At 40.0% G+C, this 21,556-nt stretch overlaps 1 long non-coding RNA gene across 1 annotated transcript; it reads right to left on the bottom strand.

Moving 5' to 3' along the window:
* Positions 1-1,831: 1,831 nt before the first annotated feature.
* On the bottom strand, positions 1,832-5,188 carry LOC130138540 (uncharacterized). Its single transcript, XR_008816892.1, has 2 exons — positions 5,031-5,188; positions 1,832-2,326 (listed from the first exon to the last, which is right to left on the bottom strand). It is a non-coding gene; the product is annotated as an uncharacterized LOC130138540 (long non-coding RNA).
* Between the last annotated feature and the right edge of the window lie 16,368 nt (positions 5,189-21,556).

The raw sequence follows: 21,556 nt of genomic DNA, 5'->3' as shown, positions 1-21,556 counted from the left end.
TTATTATGAATGTATCAATTTGGCATTTTTCGTGATATTAGCTCTTATAAGAACACCAAACAGAGCACAATCAAATTGTGGGGCCAGCGTCTGTAGAGGGCTTCGAATCTCCTGGCTCCATAAAAATTCTTTTAATTATCTATTGACTTTTCTAATCTTGTGTTTTGTTTATGTTTTTTCGATGACATGAGTAATATGATATATATACCTAGATATAATTATACTATTGCATTTTGCACATGAACTTAGTATTTTCCAATAATTCTATACTTCAAAAAAAATTGTTATACTATGACACTATTGTTTTGTCTTTCCTTAATCGATACTCCATTTAGCCTTTGATATATAGTAAAATAGTGGTAAAGAATCATCAAATTCCTCATTCGGCCCGAACCTTGACACCTCATGCTAAATGATATTTATTTCTCCTTTTTCTTCTTCTATCGAAGTTATTTTCATTTATCAATTGTAACAAAAACATGTACCTTTTGTTTATTTTTGTTGATTAACCTTTGAAGAGGAGGAAAAATTAACAAGATAAAAAAAGATCTGTAGGTTGTTTTATGTTTTAATTTTGGAGTTACTTTTACTTTTTATGAAAATCTAGGGTGCCCTGATGAGTGATGCTTAGTTTAGATGCTATGCTGTGTTAGGTATTGGCTAGCTTCGCTCTATACAGTGTCCAATTGAGAAATTTGAGATATGATCCTCTAAAAATCTTACTTAACATTGAATTTAAATCTAACCATATTAATTTTATATTTTCTATCTAACTCTCTCCACACATTTATTTTTTTTCCACGTGAAAGCATGCACACTTTTCATAGTATGGAAAAAAAAAGCAACTTTTTCTGCATTGATTTAAGAACCTAAATCTCAATTGGTTCGATTTGTCTGTCATTATCGTGTGACGTGGTAATATACATAACAAGCACACATGGCCTTTGTTGTTCGGCCATGCACTAGGCATGAGTACCTTGTGACATTTCTGAGTAATGTATGAATGGAATTACCTAAGTAATTTTGGTAAACCAGTCTCAAAAGCGCGATAGTGTCAAAATCGGAGCTTTGTTAATCTGGTTAGTTATCTTATTGAATTTTTTTTCTATACAGCTTGCTCGGATTAGCTCCATGCTCCATTCCACACCTAGAAATTAAAACATCAGCTATAAATTACAGCATAACGAGAGGTCGACGGTGCATTTCTTTTGTCGCCAGCGACGGACCCACCCACATCCGCAAAGTAATTTGTGGAATATCGGATGACTTGCTCGTTAAGTTTGAAAAATCAAAACAAGCGAGTGGCAATTTGGAGGAAGAAAAGTCTATTATTAAATGGGTGGACCATCTCGAGTCCATCCACGATGCGCATTAATTTTTTATTTCGCAAAAAAAGTAAATCTTTTTATTAACACATGCATAAATACTTTTAACTGCATCACTCTCAAAGGATGTACAGAAATCATGTTGTTTACATATACATTAGGTATCACCCTAGCTACACAGTAATATTTAGAGCTTGCTTACAGTAATTTTTAGTTTTTCTTTTTCGCACTTCTTGATGGGCATCTGTTTTGACTTTTTGTTAATCTTAAACGCCTAAGATTTTCATAATAGATGAACATTGACACGAATGTTCATATATAATTTTTTTCATAATCTTTTAAAATTTGAATAATGTTTTAGATTTAACAGGAAAGTACAAAAGTTACTTTTAACTTTTGATTATTCTAAATAAACAATGAGGGTTCATATTAACATATTTGTTGATTAATATAATTTCAATTAAATATAAAGTGCATCACGAAATCAAAGAGAAAATCAATCACCATTCACCGGTAAATGTTACTTTCGACAGCTTGACAAAAGACCCGATTGTGTTGGTTTTTCCGAAATCTATTGCATGGATGGATGGTTCAAATTATTAAGAAATCTCAGTACATGATGGTTGCATAATCAGGAAGGATCGTAAACATCACCATCATATATCCTATTTTGGTTGATAATACAACACGTGGCTCGTGTCCGGGCATGCAATCGAAGCAAGCCACAAAACACATAACCACATCAGTCGGAAACTATCTCCGTTCGCTAATTCATCTTTCAACTCGCGATGAACATGAATGGAATTACCAACATCAGGATGCAGGGGAACGGCAAGGTGGGACCAATATGTGCTTTACGGGGTGCACTAATACAATAATAGCCGGGCAATGTTGACCAGGCTCATATTGTCCTTGATGGCTTGGAACAAGGACTTCCTCAATGGAATAAAGAAGCTGGCTATACATTGCAGCAATTTGAGCTCTATGCCCTGCTCCTATTTCTGAAATTATATTCGGCAAAATACTTGTTAGACAACCCTATTTCAGGAAAACTGAAACAATAAGTATCGGCTTCGGACATTTGTGCTTAATATTTTTCGATTAACAAATAGATTTTAAAAAAAAAAGTCCATGTACAGCATCCTAATAGAATTTGGACAATTCAAATCAGCAAAGGCCATGGCTTACTTTCCTTTTCCATTACCTTGATCGACTCCAGGAGCTAGGCTTTCGCAATCATCGGTTATTTTGACCACTTCGGCCGGGTTTTATTTGATTGACTCAAATTCGAAACATATTTTAATACAAAGTACATATTGTTTATTAACAAAACACCATTCACGGTAGGGGTGAGCGCGGTTCCAGGGTAGAACTGGGAACCGGAGAACCGGACCCGGTGGGTCGGGTCCGGTTCAGTTCCAAGTTCCATGGACAGAGGGTCCGGTTCTCGGTTCCCCATTTTTAGGACCCGGCTGTTCCGGTTCCCGGTTCCTATAGGAACCGGAATCGGAACCTGGAACCGGAACCGGAACCAAGAACCGGGACCAGGAACCGAATCCCTAAAAATTAAAACATAAACTACACATTTGGTATTTAGAAACCCTAATTCACCTTGTCCCTCCATCTTGTCCCTCCTGCTTCCACTTCCGCCTCGCTCCCGCTTTCGCTTCTGCCTTGCTCCTCGCTCGATCGCTCCTGCTTCCACTTCCGCCTCGCTCCCGCTTTTGCCTCGCTCCTCGCTCTCGCTTCTTGCTTTCGCCTTGCTCCTCGCTCCCGCTTCCGCGGTTCTCTCCCGCTTCCGCCTCGCTCCGCCTTCTTCGCCGTAGGTCTGGTGATCTCCCCATGCGGATTCGCTGCGATTATTCGGGCTCGCCGTCGTCTTCCTCCTCTAAAGCTCCGTCGCTCTGGTACGTAACGTCTTCGAACAACCCCTGCCATTCACGCCTTCTCTCTTTGAATTCCCACCGTTGCTTCTGTTCATCTTTTGCATCGATCGATTGAATTAAGTCACGACGATCGTGCCTGAGTTGCGTGAAATCGTGCTCTTGCGTGCACATTCATCTGGATTCATCGCTTAGTGAATGTGAGGAGAGGGAAAATGCGGTGGATCTGTCCCCGATTGAATGTGAGGAGAGGGAAGGGGGGGAGTTAACCGATTGGTTAATTGTCGATTGCGATCGTATCTTAAGGGCCTTCGAGATTTGCTCTTTTTGTTGCTGCTGCCAAAGGGGAAACAACCATGAGTGAGCTCATGGTTGGCCTCACTCTCATTGAGGGTGCTGCTGCCAAAGGAGCTGGTACTTTCTCAGACTTTTCTTAACAGCCCCCCATTTTTTTAATGACTTTCTGCTCGTAAGTGGTGCGGGATTCATAGTTAAGAAGGTTGGTGTTTCTCTGTAAGTAGTAGTGTCTGGGTTCGCTTCATTCGTAGGCAACTTATGGATTTACAAGATTTTGGTCTTTCTTGTTTATTAAGCTACGTTATTTTGTGTCCCCGGTTAGAATTCTGCTCTCGCTTTTCCAGATATTGATTATTGTGCACGTAACTAAGACGGGCTCGCGTCTTATTTCTTGGAGATTTTCTTTTGGTTGATCCACTGTTCTGTTCCTAACATCCTCGTGCCATTGGTTGTTTTGCCTGTTTCATTTGAGCTCACGGTAGAATGGCAAGGTTTTTTTTTTTTGGGTGTTTTTTTGAGAATATTCGAAGCTAAAAAATTGATGTTTGAGGTTCTCATTTAATCTTGTTCTACAATGTTCAGTCTGCTTAGATGGTACATTGCCCGGTTATCATCTTCACAATGGCTCTGGATCTGGTGCAAACAGTTGGGTGGTCCATTTAGGTTTGTTGAATGGACTTTATGTTATATGATTTAAAAGAGCATACTTAAGCTAGTTAATTTTGCAAACTTATGTTATTTCTTCTCTACTGCATGGTTTTCTTGCTCAGTTCTTCATGGCACTCCAATTCTTGATTCTTTTTCTGTCTGCATTTTCTATAAGCCATTTGATGTTGTTTTACATTGTTGTAGGGTGGGGGATGGTGCAATACAGTGAGGAATTGTGTTTACAGGAAAACTACTCGTCGTGGTTCATCAAAGTTTGTGGACAAGGAAGTAGCTTTCACAGGAATATTGAGTAATAAAGCTGAAGAAAACCTTGGTATTTAAAATCTATTAACGATTCAATCTGTCTCGAAACAATTCTTTGCCATAGTTTATTCAAATTGGAACTGTCATACGAGCAATTGTGCTTTGCTGGCAGATTTTTTCCCAACAATTACTATTTATCGTGCTATTCCCTTTTTTTTAAGAAAAAATGTGACTTTTCTATAATTTGTCTTTTGTATTCTTTTTTATGAATGTTCATTTTCGTTTTGATTAACTAAAAATAAAATAAAATAAAAAGAACCTGTTGGAACCTGGAACCGACCCTGGAACCTGTGACAGAGTAGGTTCCATGTTCCACGTTCCATGTTCCGACGGGTAGGTTCCAGGTTCCAGGCGGAACCTACCCGGAACCTGGAACCGCTCACCCCTAATTCACGGAATCGAAAACAAACATTGGACATAATCGGAGATGGGAGTTGTTCTTTTTCGAGCAAGGAATTCAAAACTACATGAATCTACTCGCAGTCCCCCAACTTATCGAAGGAGGCTGGGCTTCGGCTGTGAAAAGATGTCGTGGTTCACAGTCGATGCATACCTCCGAGCTCCAACCACCGTGACCGGCTGGTATTGTTGTTCGCCAATTAATCTCCGAGCTTTGAGTAATTACTCTCTTCCTTCCTTGCTGAAATAGGCCTTGCTCCGGGGCTGCGGGTTGAGGGAGAGAGAACTCTCTCTGTGTCTTCTTTTGCAGGATTTGTGATTCGTAGCTAATGACTGGAAATATGTTGCCGTGATTTCACGGTGGGTGCGGTAATATAATAATTGACCATTGATCGGGATGTAATTGATTCTATATTATTATTTTCAATTATAAAAAAAAAACGAACGAAATTGTGACGAGCGTGTCGAATCCTAAGCACGATTTAAATGCAAGACCCAAAAATACAAAAATACGAGTTATCAAGTTCAAGGATCGTTAAAACAAATTTTCGGTGGGGTCAAATGTCAAATAACAAGAAAAACACACTAAATCTTCTTAGAAGAATACACAGCAACTAAGCAAAAAAAGGGAAGCCACGCCACTGACCATACTGAGGCACTTCCAGGAGTATAATCACCTATTGACCCAATGAAGACTCGTCTTTGTCTTATCATTTCTGAGGAGGAAATGAAACTGAGACTTTCGAATAATAAATCACAATTAACATGAATTTCTCGTAATGCCATGTGATAGAATATTTGCGCAGTGTAAGACTCCATTAATTTCACGAAAAATGAATGATTTAAATATTTTTCTCAAAATGATTGTTTATATAGTTTTCAAAAAATGAATGTATAAAAAATATTTTTATCATCTATGAAAATTTTTAAATATAAATTATCGTCGATAATGAAATTATTTTTTTTATTGAATAATTATTTCAAGGAATACAAGTGATTATTTTTTATTTCAAAATAATTTAATTTTCACGAAACAACGGAGCCTAAGTCTTGGCATTTTTTGTAACTTCAAGATTTTCAAAAAGATTGGACGGTAAATGTAATACCTTTTTTCCTCATACATGTAAGCAATTGTAGGGGTATTTAAACTTATGGAGAGTGATTACTCTTGCCATGAATTTCACCTTAACTGAGTTATCAAATTCTTATCATGAAACTTTTCCCAATATGCATAGAAAAAAGAGGATGAAGATTCTTTATTTCAAACGGTGTTGGCATTTGCATCTTAACCAATTCTCAACGGTTGATGCATGTACGGTTAAGAAACGTTAAGACATTCCTAAGGGGAAAATTGTCCAAAAAGTCATAAACTTGTTATACTTTTGTTAATCCAGTCCTACATCTTTCAATTGTGCCATCTTTTTTTTTGGTCGAAATTCAATTTTTTCAATTGAGTCTAAACCTTTTGACAATTTGCCAATTGAGCCAATCCAACCAATTTTAATCGGAAATCGCAGACATGGACACCGGTAGTGCCACATTGGACAGTTGGCGCTGACCTGGATAATTATTTTATAAATTTAAAATAAAATTGAATTATTTTCTTTTTCTTTTTCTTTCTTTCTTTTCCTTTTTTTTTCTAGCAAGTCCAACGAGGGTTGTCGGCCGACCCTCGTCGACCACAGGCGAGGGCTGGCGACCCTCGTCGGCCACTGGGTGAGGGCTTCGTGGCCCTCACCAGGTCTAGGAGAGGCCCACGATCCTCGCCTACGACCCTTGTCGGCCTTGAAAGAAAAAATAATAAAAACTTTAGAAATTTATTTTAAAAATGATTATAAAAATTGTCCACGTTGGCGCTAGTTATACCACGTGTAGGATGGCCGACATCCACGTCGAGGATTTTCGGCTAAAATTGATCGAATGGACTCAATTGGCAAAACGTGAAAATGTTTAGAACTAAATTGACACAATTGAAAGGTTTAAGATTGAATTGGCACAGATGTAATAGATTTAGGACTTTTTGGATAATTTTTCCCACTCTCGACATGTTAGAGTATTGTGTGAGATAAAGAATTCACGCACAAAAAAGAAAAATGTCGACGAGGACCAACTATAAATCTTACTGGTCGATGGATTTTCCCCATTCTTCGGGGTACAGAATGAACAAGACAAGATTAAAGTAGATGGAATTTCTTGTGATTGCCATTGGCTTCTGATGGTCCCCCTATGACTCTTCACCTCGTGGACAAATAAGGTTGAACAAAGATAGTTGGCTTTTGCTTAACCTCCATATTCTCATCTAAACAAGAACGATCATATAACTCGGAGCGACTTCCTTCCCCTAAATCTCAATGGTCCAAGCCCATCTCCCGGAAAACCTCTGTTCTCCCACCGATTTTACATATATATAATCTTAGTCGTCGACATCTAATTTGATTCTTTCACAAATTCTCTTAATCGACTCTCCTATTTCTCTCTGGTGGGCACTATTTCCCCGGCTAAAATAGCTCCCATCACAGCCTTATACCATGAAAAGACGAGAAATAAAAATGCCCCCAGGCGATGGAGGTGGAAGAAGGTTTGATTCATCGCAGCTTCTTCCCTCTTCTCTGCTTCGACCCAATCAAAACCCGAGACGAGAAATTTGGTTTTTCCAACAGATAATAGATTTGAGCTCTGTAAAAAGAAAGAAAGATTCATTCAATGGGTAAACAGAACTTCAAAAGAAGTGTCCATTTCCGTTATGCTGCTGTTCTATTTTGTTCGTCCAATCTCACTCTCGCACAAGATGATTAACTTGACAAGTTAATTGCGTTGCCGATATAATGCAAATTCATTCCAACAAAATCCCTAAGATCTGAGAAAGAAAGGCTCCAAGAAATGCTCTAATTCCCAATTTCCAATCCAAAAGCCAGTGATTTCTTGTGAGAGTTTCGGACTCCAAACCCTTGGGTCATCAAAAGACCTCTCTGTAGTATTTTCTACTTTCTAGCCTTAGAAATCCTCCCAGAGAGATCGATACTTTATTTTAATGGACTATTAATATGCTTTATCAAAACACCAACTGGAGTTGAAACTCAGTTTTGGTACGACGAGACTCAGAAGACCCCCAAGTCCAGATTTTTCTCGTTACTCATTCTCGCTTTCTCTAACCTTTCCTTGATTTTTCACCGGATACACTCTATTCAAAAGGTTGCAGGTTCAACTGCGAACGAAATAAACAAGCTAGATTTTGATAAATTGTGATCTTTGATGTCATTTTACTGTTAAAAAAGATGCCAGAAGCGTGAAGGAAAGAATATCAGAAGAGATGAGAATCTGCACAATAGAGGCTGAGATGAGAGGAAGCAGTTTATGGGTGAGAGTGTCGTTCGGTTTCTTCCTTTCCTTTTCATGGGAAAAAGAGGGTAATTTAGTCTACTGATCAGAAGAGATGTGCATCCAGCCAAAATGGCCATGGAAATAGAGCTGGCCATCTCTGTGGCCAAAGAAAAATAATCCCTTGCTTCTCAAATTTCATTGCATACCCAGGATATTAACTAAGTAGTACAATCGTCTTCATCATCATCACATATCACATATTATGCTTTGTGATGTAAAAGGTGTTCAAGGTAATAAAAATACAAGACGAGATTCAAGTTCAAGCCACACTGGCAGGATACACATCAAAACCAACTTCGTAAAGAGCAAGCCACAACATCAAGAAAACCTAAAGCTGTCGCCATTCTCTAATTAGCCATGAATATAAATGGCATTCGGACACAGAGAACGAAAATCAGCCAAGGCATGTCACCTAGCAGAATGTACATCAGTAGACCGCACTTGACACATCCGAGAGCAACAGCAATGAGAGCGGTCGTAAGTCGGAACCTTGGGTCGATATCTTGTCTTCCCATCTTGAGGAATACTAATAGCTGAATGATTTTGAGCACTGTGTAGATACGCATAATGGTTGCACGGGCAGTGTAGGCTAGACGATCTGCGTACTTGATGGCTTGAATCAGGAGTGCCTCTAGGGAATTAAGATGTTGGATAAATGCAGCAATTCGATCTGCAAGCTCTGCTCCACGTCTTGGAAATAAAATCAGCAAACTACTTGTTAGTGTACAATTTTTTTGAAAAGCTCAAGTTTTGAGCTCTCTCTGCATCACATAAGACGGCAGTCTTTCCAAAAGCTTTCAATAACTACCAATTTAAGTTCAAAAGGAAATTTAATTCGTAGTATGATCTCAAGCTTCTGGTGCAAATCATAGCTAATGAGTCTATGCATTGCAGGAGTCTAACCTCTGTATGCACAGCAGGAGGTTAACCCATCTATTGATCCATGGCTAGTTAAGCTAATGAATTCTTCTTTTGTACAAAATGTAACATCAGAGTACTAGGGGATACCTCCTTAACACCTACAAACCTTTCCTAACGTTCTCTTACAACACTTATTCACAAAACAATACCGGATACAAACAGAGTAAAGCTAATTGGCGGTTTCTTTTCTTAGGAGGAAAAGCTAATGAGACTTTCACTTGATACGTTGTTCTTGATATGAGTTTCTCTCGACAAAAGAAAGAAACACAGTATATATAAGGCCGTGTCTCTTCATCAACGTGACAGCATTTTCCCACCACATTCTTTCCAAAGAAATGGCGGCTATTATGACATTTCACATTTCATGGAGGTTGGAACGGGAAAGATTATCAAGATTTTGACATGAGGGTCCTCCAGATCCTCAACCAAGCCAAACCAAAAGCATTTTGAGAAGCTAATGAAGAGCTTCTCCCGGGCGAAGTGGGTCACCGACCCACTCGACAAGCGACCCCGGACTCGGCTCCTCATCGGCGCCCACTGCCGCCAGCTCAGCTACGCCAGCAGCAGCAGTGAGAACGATGGAGAGGACTGCAGTACGCGCGACGACATGAGTTTCCTCCGGATCCTCAACCAAGTCAAACCAAAAGCATTTTGAGAAGCTTATGACGAGAGAAGAAGCTTCTGTCGGACGAAGCGGGTCACGACCCACTCAACGAGCGAGCCCGCTCTTTGTCGGGGCCGACCGCCGCCAGCTCAGCTACGCCAGCAGCGCGGCGAGAACGACAGAGAGGACTGCAGTACGCACGACGGCATGAGTTTCCTCCGGATCCTCTAATGAAGAGCTTCTCTCGGACGAAGCGGATCACGACCCACTCAACGAGCGAGCCGTTCTTTGTCGGGGCCGACCGCCGCCAGCTCAGCTACGCCAGCAGCGCGGCGAGAACGACAGAGAGGACTGCAGTACGCACGACGGCATGAGTTTCCTCCCGATCCTCTAATGAAGAGCTTCTCTCAGACGAAGCGGGTCACGACCCAGTCAACAAGCGAGCCGCTCTTTGTCGGGGCCGACCGCCGCCAGCACAGCTACGCCAGCAGCGCGGCGAGAACGACAGAGAGGACTGCAGTACGCGCGACGGCATGAGTTTCCTCCGGATCCTCTAATGAAGAGCTTCTCTCGGACGAAGCGGATCACGACCCACTCAACGAGCGAGCCGTTCTTCGTCGGGGCCGACCGCCGCCAGCGCAGCTACGCCAGCAGCGCGGCGAGAACGACGGAGAGGACTGCAGCACGCGCGACGACATGAGTTTCCTCCCGATCCTCTAATGAAGAGCTTCTCTCAGACGAAGCGGATCACGACCCAGCCAACGAGCGAGCCGCTCTTTGTCGGGGCCGACTGCCGCCAGCTCAGCTATGCCAGCAGCGCGGCGAGAACGACGGAGAGGACTGCAGTACGCGCGACGACATGAGTTTCCTCCGGATCCTCTAATGAAGAGCTTCTCTCGGACGAAGCGGGTCACGACCCACTCAACGTGTAATATATGGGCCATAAACTAGCCCATTATTTTATAAGTTAAGTCCAAAGCCTAGCCCATTTTCTTCCTCCTCCATTAAATCGTGCATTGGAAGCTTAAAGAAAGGAAAGAAGAAGCAGCAAGCGGCAGAGCTTAAACCAGAAGTAAGAGGAGCTCGATCGTGGAGAAGAGAGGAAAAGGGGAAACAGAGGAAGAGAAGAAAATTTCCGCACGTTCACAATCCGAACGTCCTGACAAGTTGAATCAACTACGAATCGCAATGCCTGGTGAGTAATCAAGCCGATTATTTGTTTAATTGGAGTAATTTTTGGGTTAGGGCTCAAATTTCGGAATTAGGTGAAATTCAAGCCGCGTAGTTTGATTTTTGAGTCGTTGAGCTGTGTATATATATATATAATTTGTAGTTTAGGGTGTCGTGGAGCCGTGGGATTTTACGGATCTCGATTTGGACTTACGGTTTATCTGAAACGAAATATTGAAGTTGAGTGCACGTGGTGAACAGTGCGCGATCAGCAACTTTCATGCCGATTTTCGTCGCTTTTTGGCCCGAGTTTGGGTTGGCCAAGCTAGGGTTCTTGTAGTTCTTTGAATGGGTTTTCTTTTGACTATAAGCTCGCTTGAAACGGGATTCGAAAAAAAGAGTTTTGGCACAACTGAGTTTCGCACTCAAGCTCCGCGTTGAGGAAGGTTTTGGATAATCGCTTTGGACAAGCGATTTGTGGGCGCCTTTGACTTGTTTCGTTAGCGATTAAGCGTCATTTAGCCGTTTCGTGGTTATCGTAATATTTTACTTGGTTTTGACGTCGATTCTCGTTTAATTGTTAGGATTACGAGATCGTCGGTTCGAGTGAGCTATTTGGTTTTGGGGCAGTCCCAAATGAGTTGTACTATTTCTTCCATGAATTTACAAACTCATGTCTAGAAAATGATAGAATTTTAATATAGTATGAGTTATTAAGAGCATATTTCTTGCATAAATTGGATCGAACTTTTACTACATTTTTAGTCGATTGAAAAGGGATTTAGAATGTTTCATGAAGTGGTCTAAAATGACCAAGTGTGAATGTTTTGGTTAAATGTTTAGTGAAAGGAATTTTCAAAAGTAGTTCGTATTGATTACGAAATGTTTTATGAAATGCATTTTAAATGATAAATGGAATTGTGAAAGGTTATGTGATTCGGTTTGTAAAATCGGTTTATGAAATAACTTTCTGGTGTTGATTGTGCATTGTTGGAGAGATGTTTTGGTTGATATGGCTCATATCGCTATGACGAGAACCCATTGAGGGGGGAGCATGCATACTGTCAAGACATTCATCTGAGCTGAACCGCCGGCTATATAGGTGGTAGACCTAGCCAATGGGGGTAAACTTGGTCGCTTTTGTCACGGCGTTAAACGTGACCATAGTTCGATGATGAGCATAAGATTAGTCGATGGAATGGACCATCGACGTGTGATTGATGAGATTAATCAATGGAATAGACCATTGATTGTTGTTTGTTATTGTTGAGTAAGTTTTGATGGCTGATCTTGCACGTATAGAGTTTTGTTGGAAAGTTATCATACATTTTCGATAATTTACATATATTGTATATTGAATTTGAGATGGTGAAATTGATATTATTTTATAATGATGCATAGTGATTGTTCGATCCGCTTGGAAAAAATGTATTATTCACTGGACCGTGGTAGCTTATTCCATTAATCTTTTGTGCTTTTCAGGTTCCTCGGTTAGTGGCCGATAGTTCGAGAGAGCTTTTGATGGGGACTTTTGGGAATTAATTTTTTTGGTAAGGTTTGAGGCTTTGTCCTTTGAGAGGAAGGACAGTCGTGTCATTACCCCTATTCTTGTAGGATTTGGGGTGTGACACAACGAGTGAGCCGCTCTTTGTCGGGGCCGATCGCCGCCCGGTGCGGCCTACGCCCGACGGCGCGGTGAGAACGACGGAGAGGATGCAGCACGCGCGACGACATGAGTTTCCTCCGGATCCTCATCCAAGTCAAACCAAAAGCATTTTGAGAAGCTTATGAAGAGCTTCTCTCAGACAAAGCGGGTCACGACCCACTCAACGAGCGAGCCACTCTTTGTCAGGGCCGACCGCCGCCAGCTCAGCTACGTCAGCTGCGGCAGCGGGAACGACGGAGAGGACTGCAGTACGCGCCTCTCCGAGCTCGTCCAGTGCGTCCTCGAAGAGGGCGAGGACGGCTCGAGAGTGCACTCACTGGGTCATGTGCCCGACTCGGACCGAGCCGACTCAGTCCCGACTCGCGCATGGACGCCGAGGACGTCCTGGCGCGGATTATGACATGATCAGAGTAGGAGCAGGGAAGAATTATCAAGATTTTGACATGAGTTTTCTCCAAATCCTTCAACTTACCGACGGAGCCGGACTACAGAGCTTAAGATATATTTAAGGTCTCTGAGGCTTACCTCCGACCACCGTGATCAGCTGGATTGTTGTCCATTAGCCTTCGACGTCGCCTTCGCGGAGAGTTGGAGAAGAAGATGAAATGTTGAAAACGTAAGATTTACAGACTAAGTGTTTTTTTTGGAGTGATAAGGTTAATCCGGTCATTTCGCACTATCGTAGCAGATCCCTTGAGCCCTTGACAAAAGTCTCAAACTCAACATTTGATAACAAAGGACCAATGCGGAAACAGACTATACGTATAGAAAAGTTATTTTGTATAGAAGCAACATACAAAAGAGTAATACGTTCACTTACGTAAGTATTACGTGATATAATCCTCTCTTCGACATGAAAATGATAGTTAATATTCACACCATTAATTGATTATTAAAAATATACCATATTTAGTTAAAACTCAAAATTTTATTATGAGTATAATAACCTTCGTCTCATTTTTATTTTTTATTTTTTAAATAGAAAGCTTGCAAACAATGAAAGATTGTTGAAAAATGGCGTAATTGGATATTTTATAAAAAAATTTGCCAATAATACTAATGAATCCACAAATTATGGCTCGCAATATGCTGTTACTCTTATGGTAGCTCAAAAACTGTTATGCTAACAGTCTTTCGGTCCCGCCAATTTTTGTAGCGGGGAGAGGGAAAGCAAAGAACTCAAGAAATGGTGTTTGCACTCAGTGGCAACGCCTTGAAGACCTTGGTTCGCTCCATCACTTGCCTCTCCCGCGTCGGCAACGACCTCGCTATCCAAGCTTCTCCTTCCCAGGTCATTCGATTTCTTCTTCTTCTTCTTCTCCGTCATCTCCCTCCCCCGTAGCTCTGGTCAAAAAGTTCGCCCGTTGCCATTGAAATCCATGCCAATCGTTCCTCAGCTTCATCCATCGAGTCAAAAGCTATGTCGTTGCTTATTCGTGCCATGACGAGTGACGCTTAGTTTAGATGTTATGCTGTGTTAGGTGTCGGCTCGTTTCGATCGACAGAGTGTCCGATTGACAAAGTTGAGAGTCCTTTCACTGATTGCCGAGTAAATGAAGCATGTATCAACGGTTGAAATATGTTGAGACAACTTTGGAAGCATTTCGTGGAATAAAGAATCCACGTCCAAACGTGGTGTTGGCATTTCTCTCGTTTTGAAATGAGATTAAAAAAATGTCCACGTTCAAAAGGGCTAAAGAAACCCCGGAAGCTTGAAACGTCGAATCTTTGATCGAACGAATGGATCGACGAAGGAATGAAGCTAGAGAGAGAGAGAGAGAGAGAGAGAGAGAGAGAGAGAGGGGGGGGGGTTTTATTCATATGAGAATAGGGTTGAGGTTGATGGTGGTACCACGTGTCCGAGGTGGCATGCCAGCTCAGCAGCGTGAGAGGGGCGCTTGTTCTCGGAGGGGAGAGGGAGGTCGGAGGGCAGGTAATGTAGTAATTGCTTACGTCAGCTAAACTGGCCATTTCTCCAAGTCGGCTTAGCTTGCCGCCTGGAGATTATTGAGTGGCTGTGATGTGGTCTGGTGCCTTGTTTTTCTCTGCTCTTCCTATAATCCTGTGTAAGCTCTTGTAGATGTTGCGTGCTAACCCGCTCGCAAAAATATTTTACGCCGTAGATTCCACCGATGAATAAAGCAAATCACGGTACAACGTGATGTTATTTTCACAAACACCAATCAATTATCAGAATGATTTATATTCATTGCTTTTCGATTGCGACACATTTGTATTTAAGGAGTTCCATGGGTTGTAATGTACAGCAAGCATATGTTAAAGTAAAAAAAGGCTTTGGTTGAAAGTTTCTCAGAAATGGATTTACTAATTTCGATCTGGATCATTTTTTTTCGAATCTTAGTTTTGAAAGGTCCAATGTCGACCCTATTGAAATGCGAACAGTGGCTCAATGAGAAGTTATGTTTCCTTCTAATTATCGAGCAAATTATATCCTTATTTTTTTTTATGAATTTGTTTAATGTGGTAGCTGATAATACTTACCAAAGAAAGAGCTTCACATATTATAAAAGTATCTTCTTTCATCGATATGGGAGATATGTTAAGACACCCATAACCTGTCGGAGTATCTTATATAAAAAGAATTCACGTCCACAAAAAGGGTCAATGACCATCAATAATAGATATTGCTTTTCAATATATTTACAGCCACTAAATATGTCCTTAATTACATTGTCTATTCCAAGAGTTTATTCCAAGAGTAATAGATCTTGATGTTCCTAGTGCTTTTGAGTCACTAGGAACATCAAGAATAAAACCCCGGATATATTAACCCGAAGAAAAAAAGAATAGATAACAAATCTTGGGGGTACAACTTGGCGTTCCAGCACTAGGAACTTTTGGGGATATATTAACCCGGAATTTTTTGTGGTTTGCTTTGGGCTTTTGAGGGTCCCCATTTGAGTCTTCATCTCAATGGATCAGGCCCATCTCCCAGGAAATCTCTGTCTCCCAACCCTTTTAACACATACAACACCAAAAACAAAAAATTCTTAGTCATCGACTTCTATCTATATTTGTCTGTACTTATCTTGAACCAAAATTACCGTGTCTCACTTTTCAATATCTTCCAAATTTGCCTCAACATACAAAAGGTCGTGCATCTCACTTTACTAATGTGATTCCGCTTTGCTCTCAAATGGGTAAATCTTTCGTTTTAGAATTTGTGGCCGGTTACTTCCAATCTCACATATTGCATGCTTCCTTTATGGTAGGCTTAATGGTTTTCATTTGAGACTTGCAGTTCGTGTCAAGATAGTGTCTCGAATATTGCCGAGGTTGGATATGAGGATCGGGTTACAAACTATGTCTAAATTGCAATTCATGGATCGGAAGATTAGTGAATGAGGATAATGTGATTCTTTTCAAATTTTATGAATCAATTCCCCTATTTCTCTCTAGCCAAAGAAAAAAATCCTCTGCGTCTCCCACTTCGTTGTATTGCACTGGGATGTTAAACTAAGTAGTACCATTACCTTCATCACACCACATATTATGCTTTCTAATAAATAAGATGTTCAAGGTAATAATAGTACAACACAAGGTTCATGTCCCGGCCAACATGAGCACCGTGACATCAATATCAACTTTCCAAAGAGCAAACCATAATATTAGGAAAACCGAAAACAGTCGCAACACTCTACTTGGCGATGAATGCTTATGGGTTCATCAACTCAAGGACGCGGAGAACAAAAATCGGCCAAGGCATGACACGAAGTGGAATATACATCAACAGACAGCACCTGACACATCGAAGAACAACAACAATGCGAACATACGTAAGTCGGAACCTTGGGTCCATATCTTGCCTACCAATCTTGAGGATTAGCAATTGCCCAACGATTACAAGCACTGTGTAGATACACACGATGGTTTCAAGGTTATTGATGGCTGGAATACCCATGATTCCAATGGCACCGATCAGAATCTTTAGCAGGATCTTCTCTAGGAAATGAATTGTAGCAATTCGATGTGCATGCTCTGCTCCATGTCTTGGAAATAAAATCAGCAAACCACTTGTTAGTGTACAGTCTTTTGGAAAAGCTCAAGTTTTGAGCTCCTTTTGCATCACATAAGGCAGCAGTCTTTCCAAAAGCTTTCAAGAACTACCAATTTAAGTCTAAAGGAAATTTGATCTGGTATGACACCAAGCTTCTGGTGCAAATCATAGCTAATGAGTCTATGCATTGCAGGAGTCTAACCTATGTATGCACTGCAAGAGTATAGCCCATCTACTGATCCACGGCTAATTAAGCTAGTGAAAACTCTTCTTTTCGACAAAATGGAACATCAGAGTACCAGGGGATACCTCCTTAACACCTTTAAACCTTTCCTAACCTTCTCTTACAACACATTCACAAAAAACAAGACCACCCAGATGACTACCAAGTAAGCCCCTGCTTACTGGGTAAAAACAGAGTAAAGCTAGCTGCAGGTCTTCTCTTTTCTTAGGAGGAAATACGGAGATCTCAATATGAGTTTTTGACAAAAGAAAGCTGCAAAGTGCATATACAGTCGTGTCTCCTCATCAACGTAACAGAATTTTCCCTCACCCGGTAACTTTAAGAGAAGGTCAACATTCTTTCCAACTTCGTGATTTTCAAAAAGAAATGGCAGTTAATATGGATTTCACTTTGGTCAGACAAACTCAGCTGTTTTCATGGAATGCATACTTAGAGGGATCATTCCTGGTATGAGTCTTACTGTATTCAATTACCAAATGGATATCATGAAAATTTACCAATTCGCATGAAAAAAAGGGGGTCAATAACTACAAGAAAGCATTTTACAAGAAACAAGCCATTTTGCATGCGCAAGATATGCCCCTAAGTACATGCTCTGCTCTGAGTAGAGCCCATTTCTGCTCTTTGAGAGCCGAATCATTATGAACATCTCAATCAATAAAAGGAAAAAACGAATAGATGAAAAAATCTGGATGGTATAAATTGGTGTTCTGACCCGACTCTCACAATCTAACCGAGAAACAGGCCATTTTTCTACAGGCAAGTGAAAGATTCCCCCGGGCTCTTAAGTGAACAGTACATCCTGAGACTAAAACGCAGGTTTTTTCGCCATAAAACAGCATTCACGTAATGGTATATTCAGTGTGACATGATCAGAGATAGAAACAGGAAAGAATATCAAGATATTGACATGAGTTTCCTTATCAATCCTTAAACTTGCAGACGGAGCTGGGCTACGGGGCTTTTTTATATATTTAAGGCCGCTGAGGCTTACCTCCTACCACCACCGTGATCAGCTGGATTGTTGTTCTCCATTAACCTTCCGACTTTGCCTGATCTCTCCTTTTCTTCCTGAAAATGTGGGCTTCAAGTGTTTGCAGATTGCTGGCTTCTGAACGGAGTGCTTCAGGGGAATATGAGATGACGGAGCAGCGGGGGCTATTTCGTTGCACTTCTTGCAAGACGTCGAGGGTCCACATCAGATATAGAAAAGCTATAGAAAGGCCAATGGCTGGGCATCAGTTTCAGCTGTTCTCATATATTTACGAAATGCCCAGCGATGGACGTAGCTGTTCTCATATATTTACAAAATGCCCAGCGATGGACATCGGAAATGTCGACATTTTCCGACGTCCCCATTAAAAAAATGGGGACGTCGGAAAATGTCGACATTTCCCGGATGCCCAGCCATTTTCCGATGGACGTCCATCGCTGGGCATTTCGTAAATATATGAGAACAGCTATAGAAAGGGCAATAGCTGGGCGTCGGTTTCAGCTGTTCTCATATATTTACAAAATGCCCAGCTATCTATATCTGACGTGGGACCACAAAAACGACGAAAGCAAAAAGGCTAATCGTATCTTAAAGTCTACTTTATTTGCGCCATGACTTGATCGTCGAGGGTCGTACTCATAGCACCCATTCGAACCCAAGATTACCTTCTCTATTTTTCTTTTGTTCTTTTTGTTAATCTATCCAGATTTCTATACACGTAATTTCTAATGACGGAGGCCCTCAGAGCAGATAACATGTACTTAGAGGCATATTCAGTCATTGTAGATCCATCAAAAAGAAAGATTTATTGCTAATAGTCATTAATCCTTTTGTTTTTCTTTTGGACGCGGAATTTTTATCCCATATAATGGTATCTCAACATATCTCAACCGTCAATAAATACTTTATTTACATGCATCCACGGTTGAGAATTGGTTAAAATGCCAATGGAAGCACCTTCGAAGTAGAGGATCTTCATCCTCCTTTGTTATTTACGTTGGAAAAGTTTCATGATATTAATTTGGTAAATTAGTTTAGGTAAAACTCATGGCCAGAGTAATCCCTCTCCATAAGTTTTAGTACCTTTACAACTGCTTACTTATGTGAGAAAAAAGAATTACACTTAAGCTCCATTTATTTCAGGAAAAATGAATAATTTGAAAAATATTTTCTTAAAAATGATCGCTTGTATCGCTTATAAAAAGAAATAAACGAAAAATATTTTTATTGCTCACGAAGATATTTAGACATAAATTGTCAAGGATATTTCTAAAATCTCAAACTTTGAAAAAATGCGAAGAAGCGTCTATCCCATGCATGAAGAGACCTCACATTCACTAGCCACTATCCCATGCGCGAAGAGACTGCAGATTAACTTTGTTGCTTTCTTTTGTTAAGATAAACTCTTTCTTCAATTTTGGCCTAGAGAACAGCACAAATTTCAAATAAGGATATGAACTGAATTTATTTTCTCAAAAAATGATTCAAAGTGAATTTTATCTCTATTAAGGACCTGAAGTGGCCAATCAATCTTAAATAAAGGCCTAAACTCACTAGTCGACTAAATGTTTGCCGGTAAACATTTTCTAGAAACTAGAATAGGAGCAATTTTGTACGAAATTTGCAATTTAGTAAACAATAAGAAAGTCCCCAACTTGAATTAGAATTAGGGATCTTACTTCAATTTTTCACGTTTTCTTCTTCCTCTTCGCCCTATCCTCAATCGTTTCGCGCTCGGTCCTCGCCCGATCCTCGTCTCTCGCCACGAGCTTCAGTCCGTTGTCCGCCGTCATCTCTTCTCTCCCAAGTTCCGTCATTGCAAGCTTCAAGTCTGTCATCCCGAGCTTCAAGTCCGTCGTCCTTGAGTTAAAGTCCTTTAGTGCCGCTTTTGCTCTGGTGCACATTTTATTCTTCAGTGCCGCTCAGCTGAAGGAATTTGGTGCTACATGAGGATCCAATGGTTGCTTTTCATGAACTCCGTCAGTGGCGGGAGGCATGGGGCTGAGCTCAAGCTCCACCTTCACCGACTAATCGCCGAAGAACAGGTATGAGAGATGTGGCAGTTGGTGTTTAGTTGAATATAATCGTGCGATTTATCTTTGCGTAGTTAAGCATGCGCTCGAGCGCTCTAGCTTCATATGGTAGTAACTGTATAAGGGTACTAGTTCACGGTGGCGTCCATCGACAAGATCGGAGGGTTCGCAATACAATCGATGGGATTCTTCTTCGTGACAGTGTTCGTGTTCGCTTAGGCCATCCCTTACCAGTTACCACCACTGGACCTTGCCGGACGATCGAATGGGGTTTGGGATCATGTGCGCGCTCACCTTCTTCTTAAGTGTTTGATCTTCTTTTGACATTCGTTTATTCTGACATGCGCTTTTTCTCCTATTTCTTATTAACGTCACTAATTTTTTACATTATTTCTTTATGGGCTTGTTATCCACCGGGCATTGGAAATAACCCAGTAAAAATATCTATCAAACCGGACAGAAGAAATGAGGCCGAAAGCTTAAAATTATAATTTTGCTAAAAAAGATGTATAATGGGAATTCTTTTGATACTCGTATAATAGAAAAATTAAGAAATTAGAGTTTAAGTACTATCACCTTCATCACAATTTTGATTTTTATTTTCTAAAGTATATGGTTTTCTTTAATACGTGTTATATTCTTTAAATGATATTTCCCTTTAATCATAATGGCTAAGTTAAAACTCAAGGTCATCTCTTTCTATTCATTATTTAAATTCTATTTGAATTATGTGATTCAAAACATAAGTTGTTGAACACATCTCTTATGAGCTTATATAAAAAAATTCAAACATCTCTTCCTCTCCATTATTTAAATTCCATTTGAATAAATTAAAGCTTATGAGCTTCTCTCTTATCTATTTTTTTATAATAAAATTCAAATTGAGTGGAGTTTAGATAAAAATTATTTCCATTTTTATTTTCTTATAAATGTACTTATTTTGATAGATATAAACTATATTTAAGTAAGTGGATTTCCAACGAAGAAAATAAAAATCAGCATAACCTGAATATGTATGTTTCAAATAAATCTAGATGTATACTCATTTTCTCAAATTTTTGCTGAGTTAAATAGACTACATCATTTATTTCATTATGTTATGCTGAACTAAGGACTATATCATTTAAATAAAAATTTTATCATTCAAGAATGTCCTTATTTGAAAAAATGATGGTATTTCAGGCTCTTACTCGAGACAAGGTCCACTTCAGGCATTTATTTGAGAAAATGATGACACTTCATTCAAGAATGTAATTCGTTGTTTAATAAGTTTTACTTAACGAAACAAATTATGCGATTCATTTCATTATCAGTTAAATATATTTGATTTAATTAAATAAAAGGTATATCATTTAAATAAAAAAATTATATCATTTAAGAATATAGTAAGAAATTACGTTTGAAACAAACTGTATGTTTGAGAACATATTTGAGATACTTCTCCATATCTATCTTTTAAAATTTTTAAATCAATAAAATATAGATGGCTAAAGATGATAATCGATAAACTAATTATCATTGGTCGAATGTGGCAATGAGACTAAATTATGCAATGTGTCTTACCATGTACCTACATTATTTTAAAAGTTAGATGTTTGGCAATACCATGCCCTGTGTCTTGCCATATAATATAACTCATTATTTTTTAT

This window comes from Syzygium oleosum, unplaced genomic scaffold (genome assembly GCF_021117445.2).
Source record: "Syzygium oleosum isolate NSW1041296 unplaced genomic scaffold, Sole_v2.1 Sole_v2.06, whole genome shotgun sequence".
Lineage (NCBI taxonomy): Eukaryota > Viridiplantae > Streptophyta > Magnoliopsida > Myrtales > Myrtaceae > Syzygium > Syzygium oleosum.
The sequence above is the reverse complement of the archived record's forward strand: the minus strand, read 5'-3'. Positions and strand labels throughout refer to the sequence as shown.